General features: G+C 43.8%; 1 long non-coding RNA gene across 3 annotated transcripts; it reads left to right on the top strand.

Moving 5' to 3' along the window:
* The first annotated feature begins 10 nt into the window (after nucleotides 1–10).
* LOC127585058 (uncharacterized) lies at nucleotides 11–26,060 on the top strand. Of its 3 annotated transcripts, none has more exons than XR_007958460.1 (5): nucleotides 11–78; nucleotides 8,101–8,200; nucleotides 9,489–9,596; nucleotides 19,996–20,125; nucleotides 23,946–26,060. It is a non-coding gene; the product is annotated as an uncharacterized LOC127585058 (long non-coding RNA). The 3 variants fall into 3 exon arrangements; XR_007958461.1 differs by having other exon boundaries at nucleotides 8,101–8,204; XR_007958462.1 differs by having other exon boundaries at nucleotides 23–38; nucleotides 8,101–8,204.

Here is a 26,060-nt window from a genome sequence, read left to right as displayed (position 1 = left end):
CCTGTGGCGGCGGTCCCGCCCACCGAGATGGTGCGGAGGTAATGGAGGCTGCCAGTAGTTGGGCGCTTTGGAGGGAAGGTTGTGGCGTTTCTTTTTTCCCCTAAACTAAAAATTACCCATCTTTTGCTTTTCTTTATGAAGTATTTACAGTTTTGTTTCTGGTTGGCGTTAATTTCGCGTTCCTGTGAGGTAAACTTGACACTTAGTTTGCTGGAAGTCCAGATGCTGGAGTGTTCCTGTTGTGAGTGTGATAACGGGTGGTATGTTGGAAAGAAATCCTACAACAGCTTTACAGTAGCTTTCACAACTGCTTTAAAGATCTTTCTGAAAGGTCGTCATTGTTTTCATGGTGGGCTGCTCTTCTGTACTTTTCTATGTTTGTCCTGGCCCCAAGCAGAAATGTAGTGATGTATAGGTGGCTGATGTTGAATGAGGGGCAAGCATTCACCCAGGACACCATGGATATCTTGTCTCTAGAAAATAGTGCCATGAAAATGCAATTTTACAAAACAGCCTCATCTGAAAGACATAAGATATCTTTATTAGTCACATGTACGTCGAAACACACAGTGACATACATTTTTTTGCGTAGTGATCTGGGGGCAGCCTGCAAGTGTTGCCACACTTCCGGCACCAACATAACGTGCCCACAACATCCTAACCTGTATGTCTTTGGAATCTGGGAGGAAAGTGGAGCACCCAGAGGAAACCCACACAGACATGGGGAGAACGTACAAACTCCTTACAGATGGTGGCTGGAATTGAACCCGTGCTGCTGGCGCTGTAAAGCAACCTGGGTTCAATTCCATCCACAAACAAGAAATGACAAATGTCCCTTCCTTCCTAAAGCTACCACTATGGTGGCATGGTCCAATCAACCTAGGAGTCCCTGGAATTAAGCATCATGCCACTAGACTTAACCACCTCAAACTAAATCAGGATTATGTCTTTATTATCCTGTACTGCCTGCTACTCAATGAAGTTTCAAATTTCTTCTCTCCAGGACTAATCAGAGCACACAAATCCATGGAACCAATACCAATTCCTACCGTAAGGAAAATCTACTCAATTCATGTATTATGAAATAAAAAGCAAAGTTTTGGAGTAGCATGACTGACAAAACACCAAAAGACAGTGTAAACTTATTAAATAACATTCACAAATGTTGAGGATGCCTGCTAATGCCCAAGTTGGAGCCACAGAATGGGTTATAGAACTGTGTGTGAGAGAGACTGTGGGCCAGACTGCAGCAAGTAAAGACTGCAAATCAGCATAGCTGTGCGTGAATGTCTAGTTATTCCTTAATCCACGTCATGTAAAAGGTCTGGTCATTGCGTCCTTTCTAATAGTGGGATCTTGCCATGTTGATTACTGCATTTCCCACATTAAAACAATGATTTCACTTTAAAAGTACTTCACTGCTGTGAAGCCCTTTTGGATACATGACGGTTGTGAAAGGTGTGAGAATTGCACATAATTTATTTCTTTGCATGATCCACAAGAATGAGTTGCCTGGATGCCAGAAAGAAAAAGAACTAATACATTTCTGTTTATATTAAGGACTCAACTCATAAACATAAAATAAATTTTTCAACAGACCAGGAAAGTTATAAATCTAAGTGAGGACACTGATGTTTATAGCTACCAGACAGGTAGGGGCTGATTTAGTGAATCCCTAGAAAACATGCACGAGGATCAAAAAACACAAATGCATGATTACAGCAGGGAAACATACCACTCAGTTCAACTGGCCAAAGGCAGAGTTTGTGCTCCATTTTTAAGCTTCCGCATCCCTTTTCATCTAAACCTATTGGCATAATCTTACAGCCCTCAAACGGGTCATCCTGATCAGCTTTTCCTTTTGCAGAGAAAAAGCCCAAGTCTAAATCTTTCAAGATACAAAAGCCTGAAAGCATGTACCACCAGGCTCAAGGACAGCTTCTATCCTGCTGTTACAATACTATTTGAATGGTTCCCTCATCCAATAAAATGGACTCTTGACCTCACAATCTACCTTGTTATAACCTTGCACCTTATTGTCCACCTGCACTGCATCTTCTCTGTAACTGTTACACTTAACAAGAAATAAATTATGTGCAATTCTTATACCTTTCACAACCATCGTGTATCCAAAAGGGCTTCACCAGTAGTGAAGTACTTTTAAAGTGCAATCATTGTTTTAATATGGGAAATGCAGTAATCAACATGACAAGATCCCACTATTAGAAAGGACTCAATGACCAGACCTTTTACATGACATGGATTAAGGAATAACTAAACACAGCTATGCTGATTTGCAGTCTTTACTTGCTGCATTCTGTTATTTTACCTTGTACTAATGCACTGTGCAATGAATTGATCTGTATGAACGGTATGCAAGACAAGTTTTTCACTGTACCTCGGTACATTGTGACAGTAATAAACCAATTCCAATTGAGAGCTATAGTATAATTGTTGTATGGTTGCAGTATAATTGCAATTTTATTTGCTTCTCTAATTCCCAAATACACTTATTACTCCACAACATAGTTCAACCAAAGTTCCATATAAATTTAACATTATCTCAGCACTTCACACTTCCATAATCTAGAAATGAAAATTAAAATGTTTTAAAATCTCTTAACATAATTATTTGTATATCTGTTCACTAAATCCTTATGCTTGTGTACCTCATTTATTCCCATTTTGCAAGGAGCATGCTTTTTCCTTATTCTTCCAAAGCATTTCCCCATGTTACTCGTCATCTGGAAACAGGCACAGCAGCATAGTAACCCGCATTTGTTGATTATAGTGCACACAGGTCTAGGGAATGGTGGTGGTGCAGTGGTTAAATCTAGTGACTAAGACCGATAATCTTGACACCTCGGATCAAATCCATCTGTAGCAAGTGAGGAATTTAAAATTCAAATAATAGTCTGATATTTAAAAAAAGAAATTAGTCACTAATCTATTTCTTCATTACCTTACTCTCTTCCTTATTTGGCTTTATCTTTGATAAATACCCATCTGGTTCAATAATGGCCTTCAGGGAAGGAAATCTGGCCTGTGAGTGACTCCAGATCACAAAGAGTTTGACCCTTAATAATCTCTAAAAAGTTTTCCAAGTTACTCAGTTAAAAGACAATGAGGGATGTACAATGAGAAACAAAGGACTGCAGATGCTGGAATCTAGATGAAAAACATGATGATGCTGGAGGAAGTCAGCAGGCCGGGCAGCATACGTGGAGAAAAGCAGGCGGTCAACATTTCGGGTCAGGACCCTTCTTCAAGACTGAAGATGGGAAAAGGGGAAGCCCAATATATAAGATGGAAAAGCAGAGCAGTGATAGGTGGAGAAAAGAAGGGAGGCAGAGTGGGCCCAAGATGGTGATAGGTAGATGCAGGTAAGAGATAGTGATAGGCAGGTGTGGGGGAGGAGGGCAGAGCAGATCCACCGGGGGATGGGTAAAAAGTATGAAGAGAGAGAAAAAAAGGCTAGGAAGGAGAAGAAAAGAAGAAGCATGGTGGGGGGTTTGTGATGAAGGGGGGTGGGGATTACCTAAAGTGGGAGAATTCAGTATTCATGCCGTTAGGCTGCAAGGTTCCAAGACAGAAAATGAGGTGCTGTTCCTCTAGAGTGCGCTTGGAATTCTCCTGGCAGTGGAGGAGGCCAAGGACTGTCCTATCAGTGATAATATGGGAGGAGGAGTTGAAGTGACTGGCAATGGGAAGATGCGGGTTGCAGTTACAGACAGAGCGCAGGTGTTCTGCGCAACAGTCACCTCGTCTGCGTTTGGTCTCGCCAATGTAGAGGAGGCCACACTTGGAGCACCGAATGCAGTAGATGATATTAAAGGAGGTGCAGGTGAATTTCTGTCTCACCTGAAAGGACTGCTTGGGATGTACAATGCTGGCTTTGCCAGTAATGCCCAGCTCCTGAAAAAAAATGGATAAATTAACATTGTGCTGCTCACTCATTCTAATGATTCAGGGGTCCAGTTGCAATAACCATGCTAATGTTTGCTGGACACATCTGAAGCCATCTCGTGAGGACACTTTTAAAACTCACTTGTGGTTCCATGGGTTGTAACTGTACTATTATCACTGCCCTCTAGTGGATGAGTACTCAATTAAAAATGGTTCCTTACACAGCGCAGCACCTGTTTGAGCAGCTCAGGATCAGATTTATTATCACTGACAGATGACATGAAATTTGTTGCTTTGTGGCAGCAGTACAGTGCAAAGACGTAAAATCTATATATTACAAAAATAAATAAATAGTGCAAGAATAAAAGGAATAACAAGGGAGTGTTCATGGATAGTTCAGAAATTGATGGCAGAGGGGAAGAAGCTGTTCCTGAATCACTGAGTGTGGGTCTTCAGGCTCCTGTACCTCCTCCCTGATGGTAGTAACGAGAAGAAGGCATGTCCCGGATGGTGAGGGTCCTTAATGATAGATGCCGCCTTCTTGAGGCACCACCTCTTGACGATGTCTTCAATAGTGGGGAGAGTTCTGTCCATGATGGAGCTGGCTGTGCCTACAACCCTCTGTAACCTCTTGTGATTCTGTGCATACCAGACTGTGATGCAACCAGTTAGGATGCTCTCCACTGTACATCTATAGAAATTTGTCAGTGTCTTTGGTGACATACCAAATCTCCTCAAACTCCTAATGAAGTTGAGCCACTGGTGTGCCTTCTTCGTGATCGCATTTGTGTGTTGGGCCCAGGATGGATCTTCTGAGATGTTGACGCCCAGGAACTTGAAGCTGCTCACCCTTTCCACCACTGACCCCTCAATGAGGAATGGTGTGCATTCTCCAGACTTCCCTTTCCTGAAGTCCACAATCGTGAGTGTTGATTTTGCTTCGATAGATGCATGAAGATGAAAGAAGACTAACCAGAATGGTTTTAGAAATGGAGACGTGACTGCAGATGCTTGAACCTGTAGCAACAAACAATCTGCTGGAGGAACTCAGCGGGCCCAGCAGCATCTGTTGGGGGGGAAGGAACTGGGTTTTAGGAATGAGTGTTGCCTGTCTTTTGTGATATTTGGGAGTTCTTTTTCTGGAGCTATGAAGTGGCATGATTTACTGAGACTGCGACGGTTTCATTGATTTAGTCTTTTGTACATTTAACAGTTGGATCCTTCCACCAGTTTATGCTGAAGCCACTGGGATTGACCGTGTCAGATAAAGACACAGAAGAGGAAGGGATGAAGGAAAAGCACAATGGTGATCAGTTGACAAGTGATTTATAAATGTGGTTTGGAATGATTATTTTGTATTGGCTTTTACTTTTGCCTGTAGTCAATGGGGTGCTGGAGTGACTGAGGGTAAGGTGGAGGGCTGTGGTAGATGGAGAATTAGGGCTGCAAATTGCATTTGGATAAATCCTTCATGGACAGCCTGGGAGGATTGCCTCCTCCTTCCTTGTCTTCGTCCTCCTCGTGTTTATTTTCCTTAACATATAGCTTGTGGCAAGAGGTGAGCCACCTCGAGGGTGAAATTGCGCACCATGTACCAGACCACCTTGAATCTTGACACTTGTTTTCCAAGTTCCAGAGCGACCCAGGCAGCAGAATCATTCACCCTGCTTACTAATGGTCTTCTCTGTCACAGTTTAGCTCATGGTGAAGTGACGGAGCAGACTCGATGGGCTGAATGGCCTACTTCTGCTCCTTTGTCTTGTGATATTGTGATTTGGTGTGGCAACGTGGCTTTCTCTATGTGTCAGATGCCCACATATGAGTGGGTTGCATGCCACTTTTGAGTCAGGACCTTGGCACTCAACCTTTGTCAACCAGAAGCCACACTTTGGTGATAAATTGATTCAAATGGCACATAGACTGAGACAGGAGGAAAGCACCATGACTTCTTAGGAGACACAAGAGACCGCAGATACTGGAATCTGGAGTAACACACAAAGTGTTGGAGGAACTCAGTGGGTCAGGCAGCATCTATTGGGGGAAGTGAACAGTTGACAGTTTGGATCAAGACCCTTCATCTAGACTGGAAAGAAAAAAGGGAGATGGCTGGTATAAAAGTGGGGGGAAGGGGTGGAGCAAGAGCTGTCAGGTGATAGGTGGATCCAGGTGAGGAGGTGATGGGCAGGTGAGTAGGAATGATGTCAGAAGCTGGGAGGTGATAGCTGGAAGGTGAGAAAGAGCTGCTGATGATGGAATCTGATAGGAGAGGACAGTAGAGCATAGAATAAAGGGAAGGAGGTGGGGAGAGGAACCTGTGGGAGGCGTGTGCGGTGATGGGCAGATGGAGGAGAGGGTGGGGGAGAGGAAAGACATGAGGTGATGGGGATCAGGAGGAGAGAGAAAAGAAAAATGGTGGAAAAGGTCCACCTTCATCTTCAGCCCTTTGTCACTTCCACCAATCACCTCCCAGCTTCGTACATCATTCCCACTCTCCGCCCCCCCCCCCACTCACCTGCCTATCACCCCACCTCACCTGGAACTGCCTATTGATTGCCAGCTCTTGCTTCACCTCGTCCCTCCATCGTTTTATACTAGCTATCTCTCCTCTATCTTTCCAGTTCAGATGAAGGCCCTCAACCCGAAACGTTGACTGTCCATTTCCCCCATAGGTGCTCCAATGACTTCTCAGGAACCTGGGCACTGACCTGCATAATCTTCTATCCAAATCTCATAGTAACTGAATGAGATATGGCCACAATAAAGTCATGTACATGGAGTCATTGGTCCCAGAATCAAAGGGAACCAGCAATCCCCTCAAAGTTGCATTTCAGTCAATCTGCTGGTGTCTGGATTGAAAAGCAGTCAGCCCTTCTTGAATGGAGTAACCTTCTTCATACAACAGAGGGCAGCAGACTGCAAGATGCTAGAAATATCTGGAGCTCCAGCCTGGAAGCAGCCAGACAAAAAGGTCATTGCCCTGGTTTCTGAACAGACCACTAACCCTGCTCTGAAGTTGTAGCTTCGGCAGATATCATAAGAAGTCCTTTGATTGAGGTGCTGTCATCACACACAAGTGGCTCACTGAAATTCATGTAGGAGAATTATTCCACAAACATCCGGAGTGAATATTGCCACTTCCTTCCTCCTACCTCTTCAGTAGCTTGTCCTGCTGCTTGTCTCTTCTGCTTCTTCTTCCAGTCACACTGTACAAGGGGAATGCCTCCAAACATGAAGCAGATGTTCATGTGAAAGCCTTTTAGTCCATACGAGGTTCTTTAACACCTTCCACACCATTCTCTGTAGAGTTTAGCAACTTGAACGGACTTCAGAAAGCAGCAAACACCTGGAGTATTGCAGCAACAACTAGTATAAATCAATCAGCTGGTAACCTAAAAGTGGGAGATGTTTGCTTTAAATAGTGCTGGCGGGGGTGGGGAAGTGTTATTTCCTGATACAGTGGTTTGCTATGCAAGGTTCAAAGAGGCTCTAGCTGGAACTTTGGATTTCAAACCAACACTGGTGTCCTCAAATCCAGATTGCACTGTGATTAACAGCAGGATCTGCTTGCTTTGATGCCCAAGGACATTTTCCACATTACTAATGCCCACATGAATTTGTCCCACAAATGCAGGCATACTGCAGGCACCATTTTGTAGATCTAAGGCAAGTGCAGTACTCCAAAGACGGGTCCTACCGAGGCCAATACCTTGCTATCATGGATTGTTTCAGCAAATTCCCACAACAGCAATGAGTTGAATGACCAATTCATTGCTTTTGGTGATGCAAGTTGAGATGTACATTCCAGTTAGGACACAGGTGAGAAAGAAATATTATGGGATCTTGCTGAACGACTTCACTGGACAGAACCTCAGTTAACATCACACCTAACTAGACTATTTATTCCTCTGCCCAGGTACTGAGAGATTTGCTGCAATAACAGGGTTTTATTTCAAAGTTTTATTTTCATGCTTTAGCTCAAAATTTCAGGGAATCTTTTTGTTTATTGCTCTTTTTAACTGTACTGAAAATTCTCACCATTGGCACCCAGTGAAAGCACACTGGGTAATGATTGGGACAGTTCAGGAAATGCTTGGTGTTCAAGGGTTAAAATGCCCCAAAGAGTTTGCATTAATTTATATTCCCTGGAGTTATTAAGGTTAAGTGATGATCTAATTGATGTTTTCAATAAATAAGGAAACTGAAGGAGCTGAAAATGAGGAACTATTGCTGCTAATTGGGGAGTCTCGGACGAGAGGACAACATCTGAAAGTTTGAACCAGACTCATGAACACTAGTAGGTACAAATGATGCCAATTCAGTTGTTAACTTTAATATGTGATTAATAGATTTTGACAACTAAAGATATTAAAGGCTATAGGAAAATGTAGGTGTATGGAATAAAATCACGTATATTGAATGGCAGAACAGGTTTGAGGGGCTGAGTGGCCTCTTCCTGGTTGGGGCTTGGGGTTCTATGTAGCTACTCTTGTCTCTTGCCTTTTAAACCCCAACCTTGCAGCCAGCTGTTTGCTAGTTCCTGATATTTATTCACCCCTGTTATTTCAGACTTCATTGAAGTTAAGAATGAAAAATACACAAGGAGACTGTAAGTAACAAAGGCATAGAAAGGCAGATCACCAATTTGGATGGAAAATCTTCTTCATAGATCTGATGGGATGAAATGAAAGAAACAGAAACAGAAAATAGGTGGAGGAAGAGGTCATTTGGGCCCTTTGAGCTTGCCTTGCCATTCAATGCGATCACAACTGATCCTCCATCTCAGTCCCATATTCCCTTTTCTCCCATAGCCCTTCGATACCTCCTGAACAGAATTGCACTTTGTTGGCAAGAAACCATTTTGGGAATCCCTGAACTTCTAGCCAGTGTCTCCAGCCTCTCCCTGGCAACTGCCTGAAACCGAACGAGATTGTTCACAACGTTAGTGAGCTTTGGTCACATATCCCTGCCAGCACCTAAAGTTTTTTTAAATTTTCATACCCCTGCCATCACTAAGACCACCTATTTTCCCTCCTATGACATCACCTGACTCAGTCTCTTACTCATCTAATTTGCTACTGAAACCCTCCACTGCCTTTTCATACCTGTAGACTTGAGCATTCCAGTACATCCATAGCTGGCCTTCCTCATTCTATTCTCTGTAAACATGAAGGCATTTAAAACTCTGCTCCCAGTGTCCTAGCTCTGTTCACCCTCCATTCTCACTGACCTATTCTGCCTCCCAGTTAAGCAACACCTCAGTTTTGACGTTCTTACCCTTATTTTCAAATCCTTCCATGTTCTTGCACATCTCTTTCTCTGTAACTCCTCCATCCCTCCAACCCTCTGAAATCCCTGCATCCCAACTCCTTGCTTAATCCCAAATTTAATTGCTCTATTTCTTTTCAGTGTTATACAATTGAAAATCAATTTCCTCTGGAATGAAACACGATAATGACCATTTCCAGCTTATTTAGTGCTGCTCAAGAAATTCAATAGTTCTTTCTGGACATGAACCATCTTTGTACCCCTGATGTTATTTGTGCATCAGTTCACATGGGCTGACATTATTCCGCATGCTATAGTCCTTTCAGAGCATTGGTTTGGAGACTTGGACAATGGGGTCCTGAGAGCAACCAAGATTGGGCCTTCGTGGGATAACGTCTTCTCAGGTGGACTGGGGCTTCTGTCAGGTCAGTCCTTTAATTCATCCTATGTCCACACAGGCATTGCACTGAACCCACTCAACCACTCCACTGTTGTTACTGTGCCCCCTCCACCCCTGAGGCCCAGACCCAACGCCTCCCAACCTTCTTATCCTCCCAGTCACCTGATTACTTGTCCCTCCAACCTTCCATCTTTTATCCCCACCCTCCAGTCTCCATGTGATTCCCTGAAGCTGCTCTATTTATGTTATCACTGTGACTAATCCTTGACCATGAGAGGGCCTCCATATGGGTGCAGCTATTAGAACCATTGCCTCATAGCTCCAGTAATCCGGGTTCAACCTTTACCTCCGGTGCTGTCTGTGTGGAGTTTGCATGCTCTCCCTGTGTGCTTCCTCCAGGTGCTCCAGTTTGCTCCTACGTCCCAAACGTGCAGGTTGATAGGTTAATTGGCCACTGTAAATTGTCCCTTGTGTGTAGGTGAGTGGGAGAATCTGGAGGGAATATGGGGAGGATAAAATGAGTTAGTGTAGGAGCGGTGTAAATGGGTGGTAGATGGTTAGCACGGACTCAGTGGGCAGAAGGGCCTGTTTCTGTGCTGTATCTCTCTATAATGATCCTTGACCTTTCCCCCCACTCCATCCCCCCAGCCCAAGCCACTGGCCCAATCCATCCTTTTCCAAACCCCACCACCCTGTCCCACTCAATCACAGCACGTCTCATTTGGGCCACTGGTCTATTGCCATTGTGTCCCCACCAACACAAACCTGGTCACAGGCCGAACTCTCAAGTAACACATCTTTGTCAGCAGAAATGTGCAATACCTGCTCAGAAATGGTCACTGCAATTCTCATCCAGCTCCCAGTGGAGTGTACTGGAATTTCTAGTTGGTGTCATTTTGGTGCCGGTGGAATAAAAGAAACTGCAGGAATATTAATCTCATTGGGAGGGCATAGGTTTAAGGTGTGAGGTGGGAGAATTAGAGGGGATCTGAGGGGGAATTTTTCAACACAGAGGGTGTTTGGAGTCTGGAATGCACTGCATGAAGAGGTGGTGGAGGCAGATACTCTCACAATATCTATTAAGCATCTAGACAAAGTACCAATGCATAGAAGCCTAATGCTGGTAAATGGGACAAGCATAGGTGGGTGCAATAGGTGGCATGGACAAAGTGGGCCGAATGGCCTGTTTCTGTGCTGTACCTCTCCATGACTTTGTGAGAGCAGAGATTCAGGAAATGGTGAATAAGACTGGTCCTTGAACACCCAGAGGTAACAGGAGGAGATTGGTAATTGGTTTATTATTGTCACGTGTACCAAGGTCATTTGCATGTCCTCCATACAGGTCATTTCACCACATCAGTACACCAAGGTAGTACAAAGGAAAAGCAATAACAGAATGCAGAATAAAGTGTTACAGTTACAGAGAAAGTGCAGTGCACGCAGATAATGACATGCAAGGCCATAACGAGGTAGATTGTGAGGTCAAGAGTCCATTTTATTGTACAAGAAGGCCATTCAATAATCTTATAATAGCAGGATAGAAGCTGTCCTTGAGCCTGGTTGTACGTGCTTTCAGGCATTTCTATCTTCTGCCCGATGGGAGAGGGGAGAAGAGAGAATGTCAGGGTGGGATGGGTCTTTGATTATGTTGGCTGCTTTTCCGAGGCTAGTTTCCGTGATGTGCTGAACTGTGTCCATAACTCTCTGCAGTTTCTTGCGGTCTCAGGCAGAGCAGTTGCTATACCAAGCCGGGATACATCTAGATAGGAAGCTCTCTATGGTGCATCCATAAAAATTGGTGAGAATCAACAGGGACATGCCAAATTCTTTTAGCCTTCTGAGGAAGTAGAGGTGCTGGTGCACATTCTTGGCCATGTTGTCTACGTGGTTGGACCAGGACAAGCTATTGGTGATGTTTACATCTAGGAACTTGAAGCTTTCAACCATCTCCACCTCAGCACCATTGATGTAAACAGAAATGTATGCACCACCCTGCTTCCTGAAGTCAATGACCAGCTCTTCTGTTTTGGTGATATTGAGAGAAAGGTTGTTGTTGTGACACCATGTCACTAGGTTCTCTATCTCCTTCCTGTATTCTGACATGTTGTTATTTGAGATACGACCCACTATGGTGGTGTCATCTACAAACTTGTAGATGGAGTTAGAGCAGAATCTGGCCACGCAGTCGTGAGTGTATTGGGAGTAAAGTAGGGGGCTGAGGACACAGCCTTGTGGGACACCAGTGCTGAGGATAATCGTGGCAGAGGTGTTGCTGCTTATCCTTACTGATTGTGGTCTGTTGGTCAGGAAGTCAAGTATCCAGTTGAAAAGGGAGATGCTGAGTCCTGGGTCAAGGTGTCTGGAAGATGAGTTTGATTATGGTATTGAAGGCGGAGCTGCAGTCAATACATAGCAGTCTGATTTAGGTGTTTTTGTTATCCAGATGCTCCAGAGATGAGTGCATTGCTAGGGGAATTTTGCCCACCATGGACCTGTTTCAGCGGTAGGCAAATTGCAGTGGGTCGAGGTTGCCTGGGAGTTGATGTATGCCATGACCAGCCTCTTGAAGCATTATATGATGGTGGATGTTAGAGCCACCGGGGGATAGTCATTTCAACTATTTTTCTTTGGTACCAGGATGATAGGGGTCTTCTTAAAGCTGGCGGAAACCTCAGATTTAAGAAGGGAGAGGTTAAAAATGTCTGCAAATACACCTGCCAGCTGAACTGCGCAGAATCCAAGGACACGGCCGGGGCTCCATCCAGGCCAGATGCTTTCCACGGGCTCACTCTCCGGGAGACTGATCTGACATTTGCAATGGCAACTGTGGGTACAGATATGTTGGAGGCTGTTGTGGCAGGTGGTGATATTCCATTTCCCATTGTTCAAAATGTGCCTAGAATGTGTTAAGCTCATTGGGGAGGGATGTGCTGTTGTCACCGATGCTGCCTGACTTTGTTTTGTTGCCCATTATAGCATGTAAGCCCTGCTACAACTGATGGCTGGCCTGGGACTCGATTTTGGAATGGTATTCTGAAAATTTCGATATGGGGAGATTAAGAGCAGACAGGTCTGGACAGGAATGAATGTTTCTAAATGTCTTAGACTTCAGCTGGAGTTTTGAGGTAAATTCTGGGCACCATACTTTATGGGGGATATCCAGAAGGACACAAGTACACTTGAAACTGTTCATGGCCAGTGAGTCCCAATGGATGTGCTTGTCTCACTGATTATCAATCCCCAATTACAGTCTGATCTCTTACCTTTGGTTGTTGAGGATTTGTGTCAAGAGTGTTAATCATTCATTAAGATACTGGAGAGAGCCAGTAATTTAAACCAATGAAGAGCATTTATTTACAGAAAGGAGCTTGTGTAAAGAAGCATTTTTTACTGTGGATTTTTCTGCAAAGCCAGCCAGTTTGTGTACTGAATGATTTGCAGCACTGTGGAGAGAGCAGATGGTAGTATTGCTGCCTCACAGCTTCAGAGACATGAGTTCAATCCTGACTTCCAGTGCTGTCTGTGTGGAGTTTACATGGCCACACAGACAGCACTGGAAGACATGCAGGTTAATAGGTTACATTAAATTACCCCTAGTGTAGGTGGGTGGTGGGAGAATCAGGTTACAGGGAAATGAGTGGGGCAATGGGACTGATGGGATTGCTCTGAGAACCAGCATAGTGGGCTGAATGGCCTCCTATGTCATGATGTAAAATGTTACATGATATAAAAATATGAATTCCTTCAGAGGCACACACCTGACATTAAATAAGCCACTTTAAAAATGGAAAGTAAAATGGTAAAAAGCAAACATGCAAAATAACTGTTCGGTTTCAAAACACTTCAGTTCAGGATTCGAAATTGGCTCGGAGGTAGGCAGCAGAGGATGGTGGTTGAAGGTTGTTTCTCAGAATGGAGACTGTTGACTAGTGGTGTGCCACAGGGGTCCATGTTAGGACCCTTGATACTTTTTATTTAAGTAAGTGATTTGGATGTGCATGCATAAGGCTTGATCAGCAAGTTCGCAGATAACACGAAATTAGGAGGTGTTGTTGATAGCGAAGAAAGAAATCATAGATTACAGGGGAATCTTGATCATTAGAGAAGTGGGCCGAGGAGTGGTAAATAGATTTCAATACAGATAAGTGTGAGGTGATGCATTTTGGAAAGTCAAACCAGAGTAGGACACTATGAATGGGAGGGCACTAGGGAGTGTAACGGAACAGAGTGACCAAGAAGTACAAGTGCATAGTTTGTTGAAAGTGGCATCAAAGGTAGACAAGATGGTGAAAAGGGCGTTTAGCACACTGCCCTTCTTCATCGGTCAGGGCATTGACTATCGGAGTTGGGGCATTATGTTGCAGTTGTGTAAATCGTTGGTGAGGCCACACTTGTACAGTTGTGGTTTCCCTGTTGCAGGAAAGACATGGTTAAACTGGAAAGAGTGCAGAAAAGATTTACGAGAATGTTGCCAGGATGAGAGGGCCTGAGTTATAGGGAGAGGTTGACTAGGCTAGGTCTTTTTTATTCCTTGGAATGTAGGAAAATGAGGGGTGACCTTATAGAAGTGTTTAAAATTATGAGAGACATAGATAAGGTGGATGGTAACAGTCCTTTCCCCAGGGTAAGGGAATCTAAAACTAAGGGGCATGGATTTCGGGTGAGAGGGGAAAGATTTAAAAGGGACCTGAGGGGCAACTTTTTCATGCAGAGGGTGGTGAGTTTATGGAATGAGCTTCCAGAGAGAAGTGGTTGAGGCAGGTACAAACGTTTCATTTAAGAAGCACTTGGATAGGTATGTGGAGGGGAGGGACCTGGAGGGATATAGACTGAATGCAGGAAATTGGGACTAGCAAGGTGGACAATGTTGCTGGCATGGACTCGTTGGGCCAAAGGCCCTGTAACTGTGCAGTATTGCTCTATGACTCTTATGAGTTTGAGACACCTGATCCAAATCAGCCTTGACTTTTGCTGGATCTGGCTTCATGCCATCTCTGGAGATCATGTGACCCACAAAGAAGACTTCCTTCAGTCTGAATTTCAACTTTTTTTTCAAACTTTCCAATCTGGAAACACCACATACCAGGGGTGATCAATTGTTCACCCAGATCTGGCCCTAACTAGTTGTGATTCGCAAAGGGCTGGTTGCCAACCGGCAGTGTTCTTATACTGCAGGATTGGTGGCGCACCCTCCTGTAACCCCACCTTCTCTGTCAATCACTGTTTGGGGGTCTTCCTGAGGTGATGCCTGTTCCCCTGATTTGTGACACCCTTCTCCATCTTGACCTTATATGACCTGGGGTGTGCTGTACTTCTGCCATTTCTGGTATCAGTTTAATGTGGTCTACATCCCCACCATCTCTAACTCTCAGTGATGGCCTTTGGCACCTCTGTTATAGGAGAGAAGCTGCCTTAAGTTGTCCTCCTACTCTGGTTCTTGTAGGGTTCTAGATCATCTACTCGTATATCTCTACACAGGACTGCACATCATCCCTTGGGCTGGGGTATTGCCGAAGGCTAGGATGTTCTGATTGTGATGATTTTAAGTCTTCAACAGTTCCTTGGCCACCTTCACAATATTCTCTGCTTGTCCATAACTCTGTAGAAAGTAAGGCAATAATGTCTGGTGATCAAGTCCTTGGAAAACCTAATAAAGTTGTCTGCTATAAACTGTCACCCATGCCCCATGATTGGCAGCTCAGGGAAGCCATACCTGGCCAACTGTGCTTTGAATCTGTGAATATCCATCAAAGAATAGGTATTTTCCAAAAAGACTATCTGCCAAAAAAATTGAAAAAGAATCCACTGTTACAAAGTACATTTTCCCATCTCACACAGGTGGGGTAGGATTTCAGATGGTAGAGTGCTCCTGCAACATTTTCAAGTTCAGAGTCACCTGTTCCAAATCAGCCTTGACTTTTGCTGGATCTGGTTTCATGCCATATCTGGAGATCATGTGACCCACAAAGGCACCTTCCTTCAGTTTGAATTTCAACTTTTTTTCATTCAACTTCAGTTGCTTTGCCCCCATTCTGTGCATCAGGCTCCAAATTTGCCTCTTCAATTCTTTCCCCCTCTCCAAAGGCAACTATGTCATCAGCTCTGATTGTGAAGTGCAGCACGCAGGCTTTGCTGAAATTTCTCTCTGCTCTGTCGGCCTCAAGTGGCATTCCTCTCCAATTCCATCCTGCAAACGGTGTGTTGAAGTGGATTAAATATGAGATCTTTGCATCATGTTTACATGCTTTACTGGATTACTTTCCCTGGTTTAGCCACTGTCTCCAAGTAGCTTTAAGTTTCTCCTTGAGAGCCATTGGAATAGGTTTTGGTGGGCAGACTAAAGGCTGCTTCCTTTCATAGACTCACAGGGAGATGCAGCATGAAAACTAGCTCTACAGCTCACCATGCCAACCATTAACACCCATTTACTCTAATCGTACATTCATCCCGTTTATTCTCTCCACATTCCCACCAATTCCCCTCACTTTCTACAACTCACCTACACAACAAGGGGCAATTTGCAGTGGCCAATTAACCTACCAACCTGCACCCCTTTTGAGCATGGGAGGAAACCAGAGCACCTGGAGGAAACTCACATGGTCACAGGGAAAGCATGGAAATTCCACACTGACAGCACTGGGGTCAAGATTGAACCTGAGTCTCTGGCACTGTGAGGCGATGGCTCTACTTGCTGCACCACTGTGCCACTCAGTAAACCGTAATTCCTTATTGCGAACTTGATGGTGTTTCCCTCCTGTTCCATCAAAAACATCATAAGTATTTGTGAGTTGTACATGAATCAATTGCTGGCATCAAGGCAAGATTCATGATCCTGTCATGCATATATTTATCAGTCCCATCTGCATTACTTCCATGCCTGGGTGTAGCATTTTTCTGGTTTACCATGATAAAGTCATAGCCTTCTTGACATTCTGGGTCAGCACATTCAGAGAGCGTCCCCCAGCCAACTTTAATCTTGTCTTTCTGCATCATAAAGTCAGTGACTCATTGGTTTTAAATTCAGCACCTCAAGGTTAATGGTAAGACATGTAATGTTGCTCTTGAACCAAATTGAAATGTCACTGAAATGTCCTTGTACCAAAATATCTTGGTGTAGCTCCATCTAGCATACTCTCCTTTCAAAGTACTCTTCAATGTACACTCCTTGTAGAAATGATTTTTTAATCCAAATCATAAATTTTCAGTCATTAATATTGTCCACAATACTTGCAGTATCTAGGCCACCTTGGCTGCACTTTCCCTGTTCACCACATGTAAGCACTAGTGGTGAAGCAAAAGACAAAGGGCTGAGCAAGGAGAGGACAGCCAAGGTTGGCCATCCAGCATTTTTTGCCTGGCTTTGAAGAGCTCAGCAGCTTTGTGTGTCTGTATGAACTTCCCTCAAGCTAACTCTTCTTTCACATAGCAGCTGTTCCTTCAGGCTGAACACCAAAATAATCACAGATATTTTACCCCCTTGTGAGTGATATATTCAAAACTGCAGTTTTCTGCTAATAATCCTTCTGTTAAGAATATATCAAAGGAGTTTCCCTACTCTTGGGTTCAAACCTAATTATTAGATGTGTTGCAATGTACACGTAATACATCTAATGCATTCCCCAAGGTATCATTTGAGGGCTTTATGGTATAGTATCAATCTTTCCCTTTGTGATACTTAGAACCTTAACTTTCATCTGTTCTGGTTTATCAGTCATAGCTATTTCAATATATTGTAAAATGTCCTTTCTCTGCTTACATTCGTAGACTGGTTACTTACCTGGAAATACAATGCTACAGCGTATCTATTTGCTCCATTGTGCACAATCACACAGCTCGCAATCTCTCTTGAAGCAAATCCATGAGTTAAGTTGATTGGGAGGGATCAAAGTCCATTTTAAGTATTCAGATTCAGTCATGGAGTACAAATTTCATAGTTTCATTAACCAGAGCTCCAGAGACCATTTCTAAACAATCTTTCTCATTCACTCACTAAACTACTGAAGGATAGCTGATAATTTAAACTAACAAACACAGGTAATTTATTTATAAAATAACTTGTGATGTGCAAACAATATTTCTTACAGTAGCTTGCTGTGCGGAGCCAGGCAAATTTTGCAAGTATCTGCACTCTGTAGCAATGTACAAAAGAACAGTTGGTCATATACAATGGGGTATACACTCAACGTGATATACTGTATGTTACAAAGAGGAAACCACTTGCAGAGCTGATTTAGACTCGTGCTCAGAACCATTCTGTTGGTTCTAACTTAGTTGAGAAATTTGCATTATGATAACAAGCTTCTCTGATCAATAAAGAAATTATTTTGCAGGAAATTTCATTAATTAGCTCTGGTGAATTCAGGAGAGTCATAGAGCTGGAGAGCAGGAACAGGCCGCTTGACCGAACTCGTCCATACCAACTGTGGGCCTGTCTACACCAATCCCATCTGCCTGTTTTAGGCCTCTATCCCTCTTCTCCCTTCCTATCCAAGTACCTGTCCATATCCCTTTTAAACCTTCTTACTGTACCTGCGTCTACCACTTCCCTGGCAGCTCGTTCCATATAACCACAACCCTCTAAAAACTTGCCCTTCAGATCTCCTTTATATTTCTTCTCTCTCATGTTAAACCTATGCCCTCTAGTTTTAGACTCTCCTACCCCAGGAAAAAAATTATCTACCCATCTATGCCCCTTGTAATTTTATAAACCTCTATAAGGTCACCCTTCAGCCTCCAGTGAGAACAAACCCAGCCTATCCAATCTCTCCTTGTAACTAAAGCCTATTCCAAGCAACATCCTGGTGAATCTCTTCTGCACTCTATTGCTATCACATTCTTCCTGTCGTGTGGTGACCAGAACTGTACACAATACACCAGGAGCGGCCAAACCAATTTTGTACAGCTACAACATGACGTCCCAATTCTTTACTCATTGCCCTGGCCTGTGAAGGCAAGCATGCCGAATGCCTTCTTCACTACCCTATCCACCTGTGTCACCATTTTCAGGGAACTTTGAACTTGCATCCCAAGGTCTCTCTGTACATCTACATATCTAAGGCCCCTGTCATTTACTCTATATGTCTTGCCAGTACCTGATGTCCCAAAATACTTCACACTTGTCTTGATTAAGTTCCATCTACCACCACTCTAACCAACTTTCCTGCTGATCTATGTATTTCTATATCCCAAGACAACCTTCTTCGCTATCTACGACTCCACCAATTTTCATTGTGGAGTATTCCTGATTATCCCAGGTGGCTGCCACAGGTATTGGTGAACTGCCAACACATTTGCCACTACTGATGCTGTGGTGAAGTCCTGCTAATTACCAGGTCACTCTGTCAGCCACACAGTGAAACTTAATCCCATCCTCACCTGTGACAATACAAACTTACAACTGTAGGGAGCTTGATCAGTAACCAAAGCCTTTTCTTTCCTATGTCCTCACCTTTGTAGTTCAGAAGATGCAGAATTTATCATTGGGGTTCCTTAAGTAAATGTTATATCATGTTACGTAGGAAAGAAGGCACAAAAGCAGGCCATTTGACCCAACAAGTCCATGCCAGAAATAGTGCTCCACTGGAGTCTCCTCCAGCAAGATCCTCTGCTCCCTTCTCTCTCCTTTCTTGGCCAGCCATCCCTTCAATCAATCAAATCTGATCTGATCCTGAGTCCAACTCTGTCCTTTCAGAACATCACACACAAACTGAAATCACCAACCAGGCAACAGAAGCACTGTTTGAATTGTTTTACCAAACCTTGGCAGGAATCTGGAAACTTGCCAAAGCACCTCAGTTGGTGCCCTGACTCAGCCCAGTCCAACCTCAGCACAAACCAAGGACTAACTCTGACAACTCGGTATTTGCCCAGCCCAGTTACCACCGAGCATCCGTTCACTCAGAGGAAACCTTTTCAAATAAATCTAATTTACATCCAGGAAAAATGCAAACTGGCTTTATATTTCAATCTGGAATACTAAAGTGATGTTCAGGTAGAAGGTCTTGTTTGTTAATTAGAATTAGCTGTGGACAATAAAAGTCATGCTTCAATAGATCTCTTTTAACCCTCAAGTACCATAGCATACTTCATATCCATTGGGGGCAAAGGCCACATTCCCAGCAGTAACTGAGCAGAACTAAAACTTGTTGTGTATAGGGGCTCCACAGGTTATGAATGACTGGACACACAGAAATCTGACTTTACACAAATTTCCCCACACATCATTAAAACATTTTTCAAGCTATTAACAATAATATTAAAATGTTTCATAGTCTTCACTAATGACTGAACGCAGTATGTGCTCCATTAGTTTAATTATAGGTAGTGTTAGGGTGATTATACAATGAAATAAAAGAATTATAGCAAGTGTATGTAGAGCGATATGATATGGGTAATGATGGAAAATGGACGTTTCTGACTTACAGAGAAATCAGCTTACAGACTGTTCTCAGGAGTGGAATCCTTACATAACCCAGGGTCTGCCTGTACCTCAAAATGGAGTCTGTTTTATTCACCACAAAACCAAAGTAGCTGAAGTTGTTGCAGTGAAGCAAGGTAAATTTCCTTATATGGATTATGCATATGGGCTGTTACCTCTTGGGACTGAACTGTTGCACACCTCAGTGGGATGACAAGGGGTGTATGGCACAGGCTATTGGGCCCAACCACTCCATGCTGCATTCAAACCTTCGTACTTTACTCATCTAAATCTATGTGATCCTCTATTCACTTCTCCTTCACATGCTTGTCCAGACTTTCCTTAATCTACACGCTCTCTGTGCTCATGAGATCCATATTTTCACCAGTCTTTGGGTGAAGGAGTTTGTTCTGGATTCCCTATGCTAGTTCTTGGTGACCATCTTTTTATGTTGGACTCTGGTTATGCTCTTCCTTATGAGTGGAAACATTCTCTCTGTGAAGCCCTTCATCATTTTAAAGACTTCTGTTAGCTCACCTGTCAGATTTCTTTTCTCTGAGAAAAGACATGCCATCTGTTCAATCTTTCCTGACATTTATACCCAAGCATTTATGGAATCATCCTTATTAATCTTCTTTGCACATTCTTTATCCTTAAAATCTTTTTTATAATATGGCAACAAGATCTGTAAATAGGAAAGTTGCAGTGTAACCAGGGTTCAATACAGGTTGAGCAGAACTTACCTACTTTTCAATTCTATCCCTGTAGAAACAAACCCTTGTGCTTCATTCCTATTTTAGTGCAACTTTTCGTGACTGGTGTTCCTCTGCCCCACAGTCACTTGATAATCTAAACACTCAATACTTTTGCGCTGAGGCATATTGGTGTTGGGACTACAACATTTATCTACGTTTATGGTGGAGCGATCAAGAGAACAGAATTAAAGGAGAGCAGATCTCTGAGGATTACAAAAAGAGGGAGGGGAGTGACCAGGGAAGGATTGAAAATTAGGAAGGATTTAAAATCAAGAAGTTACTTGGCTGGGAGCTGATGTTGGTCTGCAATTGTGGGGGTGATGAGTGAACAGGACTAGGTGTCATTTTAGGACATGGGTAGAAGAGGTTTGGATGACCGCAGGTTTACGGAGAGTGGAACCTGGGAGGCCAGAGAGGAGTGTGTGTTGGAATAGGTAAGTCCAGAGGTAACAAAGACGAGGGATTCAGCAGCTGATGAACTGAGGCAGGGCTAGACTCGGGAGCTCTAAAGGTGGGAATAGGAGCTTTCAGTGACGGCATCAACATGTAGTCTGGACCAAGATTGCAAGCACCTTCAGACAGAAAGCAGAGAGTGAAATAGGTTTGGTGGTTGGGGAATGGAGTTTGCAATGGGAATTGGCTTCAGGCTCCTGAATATTAGTTCCTACTTATGTTCCACTTGATGTGGGTAAATCATACAGTGCCTGACGATGGTCCTTTCCAGACATGTGTTTTCACTTAACCGCAGTGTAGAAATTAGCAGGTGATTGTGGGGTCAGCTCAAGGTAAAATAAGGTGCGGTGGACATCATGCCTGTTGCAAGCTGAGTGACACCCTGTCTAAACCACTTAAGGTGAATTTTTCTCCACAGTGTAGATTTTCTTTCTGTCCATCCACCTCCGCCACGCACTGATGACACAGAGGGTGTGAAGGGTGGTGGGGTCCAACTCAGAAGAAATTCCTCGCCCTACTTACTGGTTGTGGCACTGAAGACAAAAAGATGGGAGTGGCAGAAAGAAAGAAAGAAAATCGATATTGTGGAGGGAAATGGCCAGTATTTCCATTCACCTTAAATGGGTCAGACAGGGTGTTACCCAGCATGCAACAGGCATGATGTCCACCGCACCTTATTTTACCTTGAGCCGGCCCCACAGTCACCTGCTAATCTAAACACTGCTGTTAAGTGAAAACAGATGCCTGGAAAGGACCTTCATCAGGCACTGTGGGATTTACACAGGCAGGATTATCTGGGATGTTTCACTCCTCCCACTTCACCTCCTGTCACCAATAGGATCCCAAGCCAAAACAATGAGGTTGATTTTATGTTTTATTTTTGTCATCGCAGAAAGAGGCGCAGGGTAGGCAGGCAGGAATCAACCCAAACCAATCAGCAAAGTACTCTCTCTGGGATTAAAACTTTAAAATTATATTTGTTTCTGGATGAAAGCCTAAACCCTGATTTATGTTTAAGCTGTGCAATTTGGCTCAATGCTGCAATTATCATAAAATTCTTCTGTATTATGGTTGTTTTTATATCTTTGATAAATACAAAGAACGCTAATGTTTTTTTTGCTGCCCGTTGACTTTTAGCTGCGGGATTAGTGCGTGATGATAGGAGGGGCTTGTTTGCAGGATGCAGTGGGAAGTGTATTGGCCTTCCTCAGTACATTCAAGTCATATAGCACAGCAACAGGCCCTTTGTCCCACCATGTCCATGATAACCGTCTCATCTATACTAATCCCATGTACCAGCACCCTGTCCATAGCCCTCTATGCATTGGCAATTCAAGTGAGCATCTGGATACTTCTAAAATGCCTCCACCACGCCCCTTAGGCACTGCGTTCCAGATTGCAGCGGCCCTCTGGGTGAGAAATTTCTTCCTCAGATTCTACTAAGCTTTTTAACTCCTACCCTAAACCTATGTTCTATCATTTCAGATACCTCTGCTATGGGGATAGTTTCCTACTATATCTATGCCCCTCAAAATTCTATATATTTCCATTAAGCAGAATCTCTCCGAACCTGTCCCACTCCAAGGACAAGAGAAGCACCGTCACCTCAGGCTTAGCTTCTATGTCACTTGTGACTCAGTTGCTGACACTCTCTTGCCTCTGGGTCACAGGTCATAGGTTCGAGCTCTGCTCCACTGCCTTTGAGCATGAGAAATAAAAGCACAATACTGGAAAGACTCAGCAGGTCGGGCAGCATCTGTGGAGAAAGAAACAGAGTTAAAGTTTCAGGTCAAAAGCCCTTCATCAGAACTGGGAAAGTGAGAGAGCAAGTGGATTTTAAATTGCAGAGAGAGGGGAAGGGTGGGTGAACGTTCGAGAGAATCCAAGTGATAAAAATGATGTTGGTATCCTCTAAGAGAGAGAGATGAATGCTTGTTAATGGCAGCTAATGTGTCTGAAGAAGGTGTAAATAGATGAAGATGAATGAGGTTAAAGGAGAGTAAAGAAACAAGTAATGCTGGAACTGTGAGAAGCAGATCACAGTAAACGTCCAGATGAAGTGTCGCGACCAAATCAATGACTGTCCATTTCCCGTCATAGATGCTGCCTGACCCGCTGAGTTCCTTCAGGATCTCATTTCTTGCTCCAGATTCCAGCACCTTCAGTCTCTTTGAGACCACAGAAAATGTAAGAAATCTAAAATGAGCAAGAATGCTGGAAATACCCATCCATGGTAACATCTGTGGGGAGAAAAACTGAGTTCATGTTACAGGTGGATGACAACTACAATTGCATGTAATTTTTTGAGTTCTGTCCCAAATTGCATTGAATGAAATACACTAAAATGGACAAACTGCATGTGAATCGCTGCTTCGCCTGGAAGGTCTCTTTGGGTCCCTGGAAGGTGGGAAGGGAAGATTTCAAAGGGCATGTGTTGCATCTCTCACAGAGGCATGGGAAGGCGCCACAGGAAGGGAAGTGGTTGGTGGAGATGGAAGAAAAAACCAAGGAGTTAAGGAGGGAACGGTTCCTCTGAAATATTAGGGAGGAGGGAGCAAGATGAGTCTGGTGGTGGCATTGCGTTGAAGGGGGTGGAAGTTATGGAAGAGGTCCCATTGTATGTGGAGGCTGGTGGAGTGGAAAGTGAGGATGAGGAACCATATCCTTGCTCTGGAAGGAAGGCAGAAGTGCGGGGAAGTAAGTGATCCGTGACCATCAGCATTAACCAGGGCTCTATCTACATCCTCAGATGATCACAGAAAAATCCTCATGCCGCTATGCTGAAGCAGAGCAAGGCAATCTCCAGCTGTCTGCACCTCAGCGTGTCTTGGACCTCTGTGTGGGAGAAGAGCTGGAAGTAATGTGCAGGCAGGCACGTCTGACTGCGCCCACACCACCAGACTCACCACTGATCACAGCAGTGGAGTAGTAATGCACTGAGAACAGGATCCAGGTGCACTTTGCATCAGGCCCCACAGGTTTACAATGAGGAAGAACTGTAATACCGATGGCGATCCTGTCTGCTTGGATGGGGTCACCAACCCTTTGGAATAAGTTAGGTGGAAGTAATGTTCTCAACTGATGGAATCATAAAGTCCCACAGCACGGAAACAGACCCTTCGGCCCAAGTCCATGCTGACTATCAGGCACCCATTTACACCAATCCCACAATGATCCTGTTTTTTTATTCTCACCACATTTGCATCAACTCCCCTCCCCACCCCCCAGATTCTACCACTCACTTACACACTAAGGGCTATTTACTGCAGCCAATTGATCTACTAACCTGCACCTCTTTGGGATGTGAGAAGAAACCGGAGAAACCAGAGGAAACCCATGTGGTCATAGGAAGAACGTGCAAACTCCACATGGACATCAGCGGAGATGATAAAGAGATATTAGCACAGAACGCCAGTACTGGGCCAAACGCTGGCAAATTGGACCAGTTTGGATGGGGCATCTGGTCGGCATGGACCAGTTGGGCCAAAGGGCCTGTTTCCATATGGTATGACTATGACTCTATGACAGAAGACCAAAGCCCTGTTATAAGAGATAGCTGCAACGTGTGCCATTTTGGGTTGGTACCATTTTAAGAATTGTAGCTTGTGCCAAGCACCTTCTGTGTTCTTACAACATTGCTTGGTGTGGAATGCACCAGAGAGTATGTCTCTGTGGAGAGAGCTACAGTGAGGAGAAGGCTGCCTTGGTACTGTAAGCTATTATTTAATAAAACACATGTTGTTAGTTTGAATTACCGACCATTTTCCAGATCCTTGGAGCAGAGGTTTTGAGACAGCAGTTTTTAAGGGGCTTCTTAAAGGAGAAAAGATAATCAGCGATGTTATAGAGTCATAGAGTTGTGCAGCACAAAAACGAGCCCTTCGGCCCACCACGTCCATGCTGACCTTTTGGCCCATCTACATGATTCCCATTTGCCTGCATTAGGACCGTACCCTTCTATGCCTTGTCTGTTCAACTGCCTGCCTAAATGTTCTTCAACGTAGTGAATGTATCTGACTCCACCAACTCCTCTGGCAGCATGTTTCACATATCAACCACTCTCTGTGTTTAAAAATTTTCTCTTCAAATCCCCTTTAAAACTCTTCCTTAAACTCATTACCTCTTGTCTTTTGATACCCCTAATATGGGAAAAAGATTCTAACTATCTACCCTGTCTATGTCTCATAATTTTATATACATCTGTCGGGTCACCCCTAAACCTCCTTTGCTCCAGGGAAAATAAGCCCAGCCTGTCCAATCTCCCATAACTAAAGTCCTCCAATCCAGGCAACGTCCTGGTGAACCTCCTCTGCACTCTCTCCAGCACAACTACATCCTTCCTACAGTGTGGCAACCAGCACTGCACACAACACTCCAAGTGTGGCTGAACGAGTATTTTGTAAATTTGCAACATAACATCACATCTTTAATATTCCATGCCTTGACCTATGAAGGCAAGCAAGCCATATGTCTTCTTCACCATGTAATCTACCTGTGTGGTCACTTTCAGGAAATTGTGGACTTGAACCCCAAAGTCATCTGTTCATCAACATTCCTAAGAGCCCTATCAATTACCGTGTGTGACCTGCATCTATCTCACTTCCCAAAATGTATTACTTTGCACTTGACAGGATTACATTCCATCTGCCAATGCTCCACCCAACTTTCCAACTGATCTATTTCCTGCTGTAGCCTTAGACAACACCACCAACCTTTGTGTCATCCACAAACTTACTAATCAGATCTCCTACATTTGTGTCCAAGTTGATAATATACAGGAAACCCCTGCATTACAGGGTTGCATTCTTAAAAAACAGTCCATATTGTGATTTTCTGTGAAACCGCATCATCTGCGCATATGTCA

Source organism: Pristis pectinata, chromosome 31 (assembly GCF_009764475.1).
Source record: "Pristis pectinata isolate sPriPec2 chromosome 31, sPriPec2.1.pri, whole genome shotgun sequence".
Classification (NCBI taxonomy): domain Eukaryota; kingdom Metazoa; phylum Chordata; class Chondrichthyes; order Rhinopristiformes; family Pristidae; genus Pristis; species Pristis pectinata.
This window is presented reverse-complemented; position numbering and strand designations above follow the sequence as displayed.